Consider the following 13,062-nt stretch of genomic DNA (forward strand, 5'->3'; position numbering starts at 1 on the left):
AAATACTGTACTAGATTGTTCTATATTTACAATACCTGTATGCCACAGGGATGGTGTAGCAATAATATCAGAAACTGCAATCAGATAAATTGAGTGGTTACTTGCGGCGATAAATAATATATTGAGCGCTTCATCCCATAAGATAATCACAATACAGGGTGATATACAATCCATAGTACAAACTTGGTGGGGAAGTAAAGAATAATGGTATGAATAATATTCACATATACATAAGTCCATGTGGCAATCTATTTCTTTAGTCATGAATACAGGGGAGGGGGTGGCTCAATTCAACTAAAACAAAAAGTTTTGTTTCTAACTTCTTCACTAATGAAGATAAATGTTAATCTGGAGAATGGGGAGTAAATGGAGAATGTTGAAAGTGATGCTACTAAGAGTAAAAACAAAGACAAATTGTTTAATGATGGCGTCATTGACAAGTGCAGTGTTTACAAGAACTGTCAAAGTTTACATCCACCAACAGTGATACATGCTTGACAACGTAAATAGAGCGACTGGCGTAATACTATAAAAGATGCCAAGTTATTTCGCATACACCTGAAGAACCTGTGGATATTCGAGCAAAGAGATTCTTACATGAGTCAGATGTATTCGGATACACAAGATATAAAAAGTAATGGAAGCTGTGTAAATAAGGAGATCTAAGTGGCCAAAGAATTCGTTCATCCCGTTCAATTCATCATCCTTTCCAAAACCTTCTATTCTCTTTCATTTCCATTAACTCTATTTATCTTTTCTTTCATTTTTTATGATCTGTGTTTGCTCGTCAAAGCGTCAATTGCGCCTATACATTCTTTTTTACAGTGAATTATTGTTTCAAATAAATGTATCGCTGTTGAAAATATCATTAAAATATCGTCATTAGTGTAGAAGTCAGAAGCTAAACAACTTCTTTCAACTGAATTGAAACATCATGTATTTATGATTAAAGAAATGGATTGCGATCTAAGTTTCCAATGTGATTATTATTCATATCCTGGTTTTCTACCTCTACTCCAAGTTTGTACCATGGATTTGGTATCGCCCTGTATAAAACAGTTCTAATTCTTTGATTAAACTTTATCATCTTTCACCATCTAGTATGTATTAGCTGGCATACCAGTATATACCGTAGATATATCAGCACATACTAATATCAACAGTTACAGTCATTTAGCAATTACTTGCGTAAGATACAATTCATGGTGATGTCATATTGCATAAGATAGACTCTCTGAGATTTCAATCTATCATATGATATTTTAGCATCCAGTATATATCAGCTTGGCATGTTGGAAGCAGTTGAAATATCATTTGGCACTTTGGAAGCAACTGAAATATCAGGATACACAGCTACAACCATCATTCGGTTTATTTTTGGTAATAAATAATTCACAGAAACGTCATGTTGCTTAAGATTTGCATCATTTGAAGAGTTATAATTCTTAGAAATTACCATACACCATTTGACCAATTATTTCATTTGTATTTTCAGATATTAGTTGATTTTTTATCCTCTTATTACTTATTAATTTTTTAATTAATTAACAAACAAAGGATTAAGCTTTATTTAAAAGATTAAATGTTCTAGCAATGAGAAATTCAATTAAAATGAATATAAAAATATGTGGTAAAAGCTTGTTTTAAAAGTTTTTTTTATATGAAACTAAAAAGCGATAGAAGCCTTTCCAGGAAAAATCTTAAATCGCCACATTATGAACAGGAGGAAAGAAACAAAACATTAAAAGCGCATTATCGCTGAGGAAAACAGATTCATGAAAAAATTACACTTCGTCGAAAAATGGCAGTGGAACAAGAGAATACCGCCGTTTCCCATCACTCTGCATAAAGATAAATGGGAATCCAAAAATGGAAACAATACTCAAAAAAGACACTTAAGATCCTACAAAGAAGTAACCGTCATGCATTAGAATAAAGCATCGTATTTTTGAAGATTTTGCCATGAAATCACTTTGTGAACATTAAAAGATCAAATGCAAAGTTTGTTTTGGAGTTACTTGCACAAGTCGCAATTACTGCGGAGGCTAGGCAGTGAAAAAAAAAGTCAAAATGGCGCAAATATATAACACGAATGACAATCACAACAAAATTTTGAAATTAAGCATACACAATCGTCGCTCTACTCAAAAGAGAAGCTTCTTTGTAAAATGCGCTTTTGTTTTGTTTGGATTATTGACGTTTTTCTGTTTTGCACTGGAAATTCTTTTTTCTTCTTCTTTTTTCTTTTTAAATATTTTCTGAAAAGCGAGATTTGCGTTTCATTCTTCAGATGGCAAATGGCTCGATGTACTGTTTTCTTTATTCTTCTTCTAGCAGACGCCGTTTGAAGATGATACACCTTAATTGTACTGCCGGTGTTCTATTTTTTTCTTCTTTTTCATTCTAAAACGGGATCTTTTTAGAAAAATCGGTGTTGTTATTTTCAGAATCTTTCCTTTATGTTAATGGCTCTGTTTTTCAGCTAACTTTCAATTTAAAATGTTTGTGCGTTTTGATCTGAAATTGCGTCTTCGCAACTTTTTGCTATATTTGTTCTACCACAAAAAATATCGAAACGAAAAAGAAGTTAAATGAATAAAGTACAAATTTATCGAAATTGAAATCTGATGTATTTGTTTCTCTTTTATACAGTCTCCTTTCATTTTAAAGTAAAAAAAAAAAGTAATTTCACTTGTTTTTGAAATTTAATATTCCTTTTGAAGTACATAAAAATGTTTGCAATATATTTCCTTCACTTTTGCGTGGCACTTTCAAAAATAATCTTCTATGATTAACATTTAACTTTTCGAATCTTTTTTTCGTTAATTTGTATTTTTCTTCAAATAAAATGTGATTTAGATATTTGCTAGAATGGGTTACAATTGATTAAAGAATAATTTTCGAAGTTGTTAAAAAATTGTTATCCAACTTCATTTTAAGTAATTAAAATGTTACTTTCTTTGTTTTGAAGAAAATATATGTTACTGCAATTAAAAATATTTTAATTGCAGTAACATATATTTCTTATATACGAAGTGAAAATTAGTAATATTTCTTATATACAAAGATATATGCCTTTATCTCTTTTCATCAAAATCATGGATGCTAGAATTGAAGAGATAATGGCTAAATCTAAAGATGTGGACATTTGTAAAAAGAAAATACATGGTTATTAAACCCATTACCATTAAAAATATGTGAAAGTTTCGGTTTAATGAGAAAATTGTTATACAAGTAAGCTTCAAACTGCAAAATTAAAAACTGTTTGAAAAATGCTTAAAATTTTATCCTAGTAAACTGAATAAATAGAATATTTTCCTAGTGCTCTAGATAGAAATATATGCGATTGTAATGAAAAATGTTTGAAAATAAAACACTGCACATAGAGGTATTCATTCTGATGTATAAAGATAATTATTTACGTTTTTATACAACAAAATTATTTACCCACAATGAAAGCTGTAACAGCAAAAATAATATTTAAATAAATGTAACGACATGAATTACAGAAAAGAAAATTATCGTCATGAATATTAAATCCTTTTAAAGTATTCTGTATATACATGTTGTATTTCAACATCGTTATACAATGAAGTCACATTTGATCAAAGAAAGCTGAAATTGTGATTGCCTCAGTTATTAAAATGGTCATGAGCTGTATTCTAAAGGTGGCCATCTAAGATTACACAATGTTATTTAAATCCGGCCATTTCCCAATCACAACCGATTGTTGGTTTAAAAACCGGTCAGTGTTGGCATGGTGTGGAATGGAAGCTTTGAACCTCTAATGCTTATGAATTTATATCTCTCTGATATATCTAGCAGATTTGGAGAGATGGGAACTGCAGAAATTAGTTCACCAAGTGAAACTGGGGTCAAATGTCCATAATTGACTGATTTTAATAGATATGTTTTATAAATGAAATGGTACGGAGTGCCATCACAAAATTTATGCAGTATATATAGAGAGAGATATTTAGAATGACTAGTTTATGAATAATTATAATAAATTTAATGTTGTATTGCGAAAATAGGGAGTTTTTCCTTTGAAAACAACAATACCAACAACAATTAATTTTTTTAAGTAAAGAATGTCTAGAATCTGTTATGTAATGAATTACATTATATATATACATATTAGAATTTGTATGTAATATATAGATTATCTGTTCTGACTTTCTTTATAAATTTAGAAGCTTGTAAATAGTAAACACACACAAGCGTATTTCGTTTATTGCTAAATATTACTAAATAATTTCAGAGGGAGTAAAATTACTAAACTTTTTTTCTTTTTATTTTAGGAACTTCCAGATAATTTCTGTCTTCTAACCGGTAAGCAAGTTTGCATTTTCATTTCATTATTTTTTTAAATTAATCAAATTATTCTTTTCTTGATTTTTGTGCTTGTTGATGAGAAGTATTAGGTTTCTTTATTTTATTTTTATCAAAACATGATAATTTTATTTTTCATACTACTGAAAGTTCGAGATACTGTTCCAGATAAACGAACGGCAAAAAGCCTGCTAAGTTTCTGGAAATCGTTAGCTAAAACTAAGAGAGGAACATCTGATGCTAAGTTGACAAAGCTAATAAAAAAAGCTGCGATTCGCTGGCATGATAATCTCGTCGTTTCATTACTGATTATTTTGTAATTACAAAAATGCGCCACTAAGTAAAGCCTCGAGAGAAAGAAGGCAGAAAGGATGTTGTTGTACCATTTTGTGTTATTTCTTTAAAAAATATATAAATAAGTAGACCTATCCGACATTCATATGGAAAATTATTTTACTTTTATTCAAAAAAAAAAAAAAAGTTCTCCTGGGCACTTTTTGTAAATTGCTTTGAAACTGTTCTCACCGCAGCCATTAAAATTTCAAAAACATTTTTCCTCTGCTACGCACAGGATTTATTAAATTTCGCTCAGTGAAAATAAGTAACCTTGGTGAAACAATTTCGGGAAATAGCATTAGACAATGAGGTATGCTGCAGAATAGCAAAGAACTTCGTCTTTTAAATTGTGAACGTGTATTATGTAGTGAAAAATCCAGATAATCATCAAAGATAAGATATCAATTGTAATCATACAAAAAAAACCCTTTTACAATTTGTAAAATGCGCCGTGTTTCACTATGTAAGTACTATTTTTTGGATTTCCATTCATAAAAAAACTTTTTTGAAAAGTAAACCATATTTTACAACTTTTGGCTGTGTATTGAACTTGCTATATTTAAAGAAGACTTTGTATTTATAAAAATATTGACTTTTTAAAAAAAGTTTTTGTTTTAAATATATACGTACCTTGCAATGATCATGCTTTTTAAAATTTACATTTTTCCTTTCCTTTTCCCTTTCTTTTGTGAGTGGTCCAATATGGGTTGGTAACGAATAAAAAGTTTGTCAACATGTTAATCACTTAATAGTACTTATGGACAAATTTTTTTATTTAAAAAAATAAATAAAATATTTAGAACACTTTTTCCAAAAAGTAAAATAATTATTACATTTTTTTTCTCTATAAAACGAATTTTTGATTATACGTGGTGAATACGGTACTGTTAATCGATGTTATACTATGCTATGATAATATATACTTATAATAATTATATTGAATAAAGATTGGTTGATTTACTTTAAAAAGCATATCACCCATTAGTCGCAAATTTGTAACAAAATTTTTCATTCATTACTTTTTCATTCTCACTCACTCATTCTTTCATTCATTACTTTTTCATTCTCACTCACTCATTTTTTCAGTCATTACTTTTTCATTCTCACTCACTCATTCTTTCATTCATTACTTTTTCATTCTCACTCATTCTTTTATTCATTACTTTTTCATTCTCACTCATTCTTTCATTCATTACTTTTTCATTCTCACTCATTAAACTAAATACTTCAATAAAATTTCTTAAAATTGTTATAAATATTTTATTTTATAAAAACTTAAGAAATTACTTATAGATTTGCACACAAAAATATCTTTAAACAAAAGCAAAGAAAATTATAGGAGATTCCACTCTCTGTCAACACACCGAATCGTTTGTTTCCACTGGGGTGAATATCCGAAATAATACTCTTATTTCTTCGTTTCTCTGTGGCCTAACTGTAACCAAGAATTCCCCAGCGCTCGCACACGATGCTAATATGGTGGCATGTACCACTCCAGCGTATGCACAGGGCCGATTTGAAATCTAGTCGAATTTCCAGGGGGAATCTTTGGGGAAATAAAGATTCAAATCAATTTCGGATGAAAGTTGACCGAAATAAGATCCATCATGTGCAGTGATGCGGGACCTCTCAAGCGAACAGGACTGGGAATGGAAATCCTGAGGGGCGGGAGTTTGGGATGCCCTACTAAGCAAAACTAGGCTGATTCTTATAGATAAAAAATCATAGTAAAAAAAGATTTAAATGTTTCTTACTTAAAAAATTATTTTAGAGTACTGATATGTGGTTACTTTATTTAATTATCGGTATTTTTGAAAATCATTAATATTTAATAAATATCGACGATTTTATAATAATTGCTGTGCCTCCAGGTGATTAGACTATTCGTGTACCATAAAAAACCCAGGTGTATTGGTCTTCCCAAAACTTTCTCTCATTCTCTGCAATAAATTTGGTCATGGAAACTCATAACAGGGAACGCTTTGCATGGCACTGGCATATAATAACTTTTGGCGTGAATCAACATTTTTACTGAATTCATGGTGTCATCCTTGGCGCGTTTTGGCGATAAATCCCAGGAAGACCATTAACAGTATACGAAAATTGATTTTCTTCTTTAAAACCATTTTTTCAACAGATTGAGACAAATATTTGACTTAAACCTGTACTTTATAGTCACAAAATCCCATACAAAATTTCATACGCTTGCGTCAATGCGTTTTTGAGTTATCGCTTTTCCATTTTTCTGAAAGTATAGCCCGACATATGGTCTCGTCTTTGTTGAATTTGGCACAGAATTTGACATTTTTCTGCAATATAAATGTTAAATCTATTGACCGAATTTTATCCATGTAGCTCACTTCGTTTTGTAGTTATTGTGTTAACTTATACTCGAACAGCCGGGTAGACGAACTTTCTCTAAACAGATTTTACACAAATTTTGATACAAAGATCATATACGGAATTCCGACAATCTAGCTCAAAGCGTTTTTAGGTTATCTTTGTCACAGACAGATGGGTATTTTCCAAAAAAGTGCTTTTCAAACTTAGGAGTGTCTAGAACGTGGAGATGCATTCAATTCGCAAACTTTCAAAACTTTAGTTCGTAGATTAGTTCGTCATTTTTGACGATTACTATAATTTCTCTGCTCTACTTATGCTAGAAAGTAATAAATGGACTCATTCTTATAGAGTTAGAATTCATTGAAAAGTCACAGAAACAATAAACTTATGATTTTTACTTAGAAAATGAAGGTAGAAACATAGATAAGCGCCGATTATTAAGATATTTAATAAATGTTTTGATATTTGCTTAAAATTACTAATTTCAAAAAAGTTAATTGATATATAGTTAAAGACATTGGTGTAGTAAGACAATTGGATCATTTTCGCACTATTAAATAAAACTTTAGTATCCTTGCAGAGGGAAAAATCATCAATAAGTCATAGTAAGTCATAATTATAAGTTTGAAAATGTCGAGAACGGTGGAGTGAGTAGTCAATAAAAGTTTCAGATTCATTCAATGGAAAATTTAGAGAATTCGATTATTTGTAAAATTTGATTTCCACAGATGAAAATAAAGAACTTCATAAAATCATCTAATGCCATCGAGATAAGACAAAATACTGTGAATCCTCTACAAAGATAGTTTTCATTTGTTAAATTTCCGGATTTGAAGTAACAAGCAGAAAGAAAGAGATGGATATTTAACAAGATTACAATCTGAAATGCTTGCCAAACATCGCTGTTGTAATCTGATTTCAAACAAACGCCGGCTGGCGTCGTTAAATGCAACAATATATGTCATAATAAACATATACTTAACCCTTATTTAACTTTTTAGTAATTAGTAAGAGAATTTCTGAACTGATTTTCAATGATATATTATCAACATCTGAATATTCTTTTACATTTTGATTAATCATTATAATTGTAATATTCCTTCGCTTCCCGGTTTTCTTTAGCAAACCATGAATTTCCAACAATAATTACTAAGGAAAAACCAGCGTGAAGAGTTTCCCAAAGCTTTCTCACATATTCATAAATAAATGTTATTCTCGTTCCTTCATGTAAAAAAATATAGAACTTGAACTTTGCATATATTCACACTTTTATTTTCTGAATAACATATATGAGCATTTTGTGTGAGGAATCCATGTATGAATTTTGGGTACCTTTTTTGTAACCGCTTGAAACCAATATTTATCACAGAATTTCAATGTTATAAGCAAAATCATGCATTGAATTTTTATTTTCTAAGTCATTTCATATTTGAATTATCGTTTTTTACATGCATACAGATTTCCAGATCGACGGATTTGGTTCAAAATGTGAACAGATCTGTTCTTCAGAATCTGAGTACCGCATTTTAATTATCGAGCAAGCTCTCTGTTTTGCATTTACTTGCAATTTGGCAGATAATCATTCTTTGAATGGATTTAGTTCAGAATTTCATACAAAGCTGAAAATTCTATGTAAAGACTTCATTTCAATTTCAATCGTCTAGTTCAAATCTTTGTTTTAACTATCGTTTTCACAGGTATATACTTAAAAACGTGTTTATCAAAATTGAAAACGTTAAGATTCATCAAAGTCTCGAGTTCGAATTTTAATTTTATTAATTACAATGTCCAAGAATTAACGACTTGCTTAATTTAGAAGGACTAGATTTACAGTCTACCCTGTAGAGATTATGGTTGTTATAGGATATTTTATTTACAGGATTGACAGCCTGTAACATTATCCACCTGAAACTAATTTTAAAGATTTCGATTGACTTTGAAAAGTAGTTCTACGCTACGTGCTATTATGAGATAATGTTCCAGTAGTGTTCTATATAACAATATTTGAATGATCTTGATCCTTATCTATAGAATAAATCTAATAATACCCGAATAAACTATTTATTCTCCAAAAAAATAATAAAACGATATTTAAAAATTTTAGAAAGGAAAGAAATCTTTCCTAAGGTATTTCTTGGAAAACAAATTTATAACAAAATGAAGTAAGCTATATCATTTGAACTATCAAAGTGAATCAGACAGAGATTTGATTTGTAATTACTAATAAGCTAGGTAATTTATATCAGAGCATTAAAGTATGAAAAGAGATTCTATATATCTGCTTCAAACATGATATTTTCAATACCTCTTCAATAAATTTGATTAATTCTGTAATTCTTTTGATAAATAAAACGTAAATATGTGTAAATATATATAAAATGCGGATAATTATTTTTATACTAAATGATGTTATTTTATTAGAAAATATGATGATACTGCATGAAATAATGCGTATTTCAATATCATTAGATATCATGCGAGTTACAAATAAAATTAGATATCATGCGAGTTTTACAAATAAAATTAGATATCACGCGAGTTACAAATAAAGTTAATGCTATTAATTGCAGGTGGAATTTCTAACAAATTAAACAAAAATAATAACTTTGAGATTCTGCATAAAAGTTATTTATTTTAACAAATATTTTACTAATATTACACTAAAATTATTGCTTTAGTTAGAATGATTTCATTTTCTATTTTTCATTACTCTCGCTATATTTTTGACTAAGAGTTATAATCATTAACAATTATTTGGAAAGATAATAACCATTTTATGTTTTAAAAACTTCTGGATAAATCAGATTTAAAGGTCAGCTGTATTGTTCACAATAATTAGATTTATACTCATAATCTTGATAAAACTCCCAAATGTTTTGGGTGATACAATTTATCAGCAAGCGAGAATAGAATTTGCAATATTGTACACTGGTTTTTCTTTTAATAACGATAAATTTCAAGAAACTTTTTCCATCATTTGGCACTACAACCAAAACCTTTACAGAATTCTGTTTCTGAAAGCTTTATAAGATTTCGAAGAATTTTTGCATAAAATCTTCGAATCGTGCTAAATATACTTCATTTTTATCAATTATAACATAGTTCAGTACAAAATAACTTTCACTTGAAAATTTGATGCTGCTGAAACATTTGCTATCGGACAGATTTAGCAATGTAACAATTTCATTACATTTTTTTTTAACATTTTACTGCTGCGTAACATTTTTATTACTTACATGACTATTAAATCTTAAACTTTTTCTAATAGGATACGGCCAAAAACTCAGATGGATTTTATGAAAATTCGAAAGTTAAGCCATTTATCTGTAGAAAGTTGCAGAATTTTTTCGAATGTTTTCGTGATATTTTACTCAATTTTTTGTACGAACTGAGTATGGTGGCCATTCTAAATTATTATTTATAGTTGTCGTAATCGAATAATTGATTTATAATTCTATAGATTAAAATGCGTGATTAAATTAAAAGTGCTGCAATTGCTTAAAAACTTAACATACTGAAAGGGCTTTTTAACCATTATTCTTTTCGCTTCTATTTCCAAAATAATTTTAAATTTAAATTTAATTATTTTAATTAATTTAATTAAAACTAAAATAATTTTAAATAAAACTTAGCAATTTCCTATTCAGTTTTCAATTCAATTTCTATTTAATTTTAGTTGAATTTATTTTCTATTTTATAAAAATCAAATAATTCCAATTATGAAAATTATTAACACCAAAACATATCTTAGTAAAGTCATAATTATGACTGCGATTATTAAATTGTAGTCATGAAAATAAATTAACACATTTGATATTTTATCACACCGATGAATTATTTTTAAAATATGAAGATCTTTACATTGGCAGGAACTAATTAGTTAGTATTTTTTAATTGACAAAAAGTATGATCTAAAGAATAAAGATTATTAATTTCCTCTTGTTTAAAATGCACAAAAACAATAAATTCAGCATAATAGATTCTTTGTCTCAATATCAATACAAGTAAATTTTTATCAAACTAGAATAAAAAATAAAATTATTAGTAACAATAAAAGTTCCTAAAGATGAAATTGTATTTCAAAATACTTAAGCAATAAGATAATCAAATATCATCGAGACATTAAAAAATAGTCTGCGCTTAGAGAAAATTGCGAAATACAGAAATAAATTGTTTTACTAATCGAATAAAATTAATTCATATTTCCTGGAGTGTTACAGCATTTAGTAGTTATCCTGTATTTGCGAATGATTAATGTATGTTAATCATTCGCATTCCACTAAGAAACAACAAATCCAGCTTAAAATATTTTTATTTATAAAATGCTACCTTTTCGTGGAAAAATATGATTCTATTTATCAATTTACGCACAGCCCCTTGGACAAAATGCATTTGTTTACGTCATAAGCTCCCTAGATGCATCGAAATGCGTTGCCGAATTGTGGCGATGAAAGATGATTGCCGCGTGATTTGATACAATGATTGCTCAGAAGTTCGTTAGTTGATATTGCCTTCATTTGTTTCCCAATGGAAGGGCAGCGAAGTTAATTTATTTCAATATCTCAGTGGGAAGTTTTCTTTAATGGACTTATTGAATTACCGTTATTTATAGGCAGGAAAATGTAATCGATAATGCTATTCGTCTTAAATATTTTTTTAACTTAAATTCTATCTTTCTGAGCCAGAAAACCAAACTTATGTACACAGTATAGTGATACTGGAGTAAATATTCGTTTTGCGATTACTTTTGTGATAAATTAATGAAAACATCACAAAATGTTCTTTTGTTTTGTAATTCTTTAATGGGCCTTACAGCAATTACTTAAATAACAACAATTATTTTAATGAACATTGATAACAAAAGAATTGATATTAAGAAGTAATTTTCAGAAATAAATCGCTAAATGAATGGATACTTGTAAAATCCATTAAAATCAGAGGAGTCGTCAATCCTATTAAATATATCCTTTTCATGTTTCCAGAAAAATGAAAAAATAAAAAAATCAAAGATCTGATTCTAAATATCTGATCATTATAATCTTTTAGGTTAGGTTCAATTTATTTATCCTTATTTTATTTGTAAAATGTACTTATATTATTGAAGCAGAGATGCAAATATAAAAATATTTAATTTCGTATCACATCCTGTGTGAATATAAATCTAATTTTCAACGCAACGATAAGTATTGTTATAAAATATATTGTAAATATTTAAAAATAATTATACGAGAACATAATTAATTCCACTTTAAAGTTAATATTTGAAATTTTAAAGTAGTCTAAAAATCGGTTTTGTGCAATGTTATGTTTTAACACTATCAGGAAACACATTGAAATATCGATTGAGATTCAGTTAAAAATCTTATTAGAATTCTGAAGAAATTTCTTTGTGAATATCTTATTCTCCAGCACGAAATAGTGCCAAATTCTTTAAAATTGTTAAGTTAAATAATCTCTCCTGTAGATAATTTTGAACCATTTTTTTACACTTGAAACGACGTCTCAAGACTTTATTTGCAGGCAGAAATCCGACGTGTTAAAAATTATTTAATTTCAGTTATAATTATTAATTATTTCACGAGAGAAAGTAAATTATGAGTATTGCATAATTTCTGCCATTTTTTATGCATGGATTTCTTTGCAGATAATATTTAGGCCTTATAAAGTGATCAATATAAATAAAGAATAATCATAATTTAAAAGTCTAAAGGGAAACTATCGATGACAATATCGATTTAAAAAGCTGAATAGAAATCTATTCTATAATGCGAGGAGAGCTTAAATCTTAAGAAGTTATACGGAGAAATGGAATACAGAAATACTATGCATTATTCGTATCATATAACTTTACTATGCATCATAAGTGCATCGGTGATTCTATTAAGTGGCAAAACATCGACATCCAGACGAGAGGGGGGGGGAGGGTAATATGTTGTTATATCTGTTCTTATGTTGGCATAATTTATAATTTTTTAAATAAAATATTATATGAAGGATCTGAATCATCGAGGATTATCGATTTATCAACTAAATTACTGAAATCTAATCGTT

At 28.6% G+C, this 13,062-nt stretch overlaps 1 protein-coding gene across 3 annotated transcripts in view; it reads left to right on the forward strand.

Annotated features, from left to right (window-relative positions):
• LOC129965626 (class A basic helix-loop-helix protein 15-like) overlaps nt 1-13,062 on the forward strand; it is a 528,564-nt gene that overhangs the window by 74,540 nt on the left and 440,962 nt on the right. For all 3 annotated transcript variants that reach the window (XR_008784227.1, XM_056079688.1, XM_056079693.1), the window contains exon 2: nt 4,302-4,332. The gene's annotated coding sequence lies outside the window, so the exon portion shown is untranslated. The remainder of the gene's footprint in view (nt 1-4,301; nt 4,333-13,062) is intronic.

Source organism: Argiope bruennichi, chromosome 1 (assembly GCF_947563725.1).
Source record: "Argiope bruennichi chromosome 1, qqArgBrue1.1, whole genome shotgun sequence".
Taxonomy (NCBI): domain Eukaryota; kingdom Metazoa; phylum Arthropoda; class Arachnida; order Araneae; family Araneidae; genus Argiope; species Argiope bruennichi.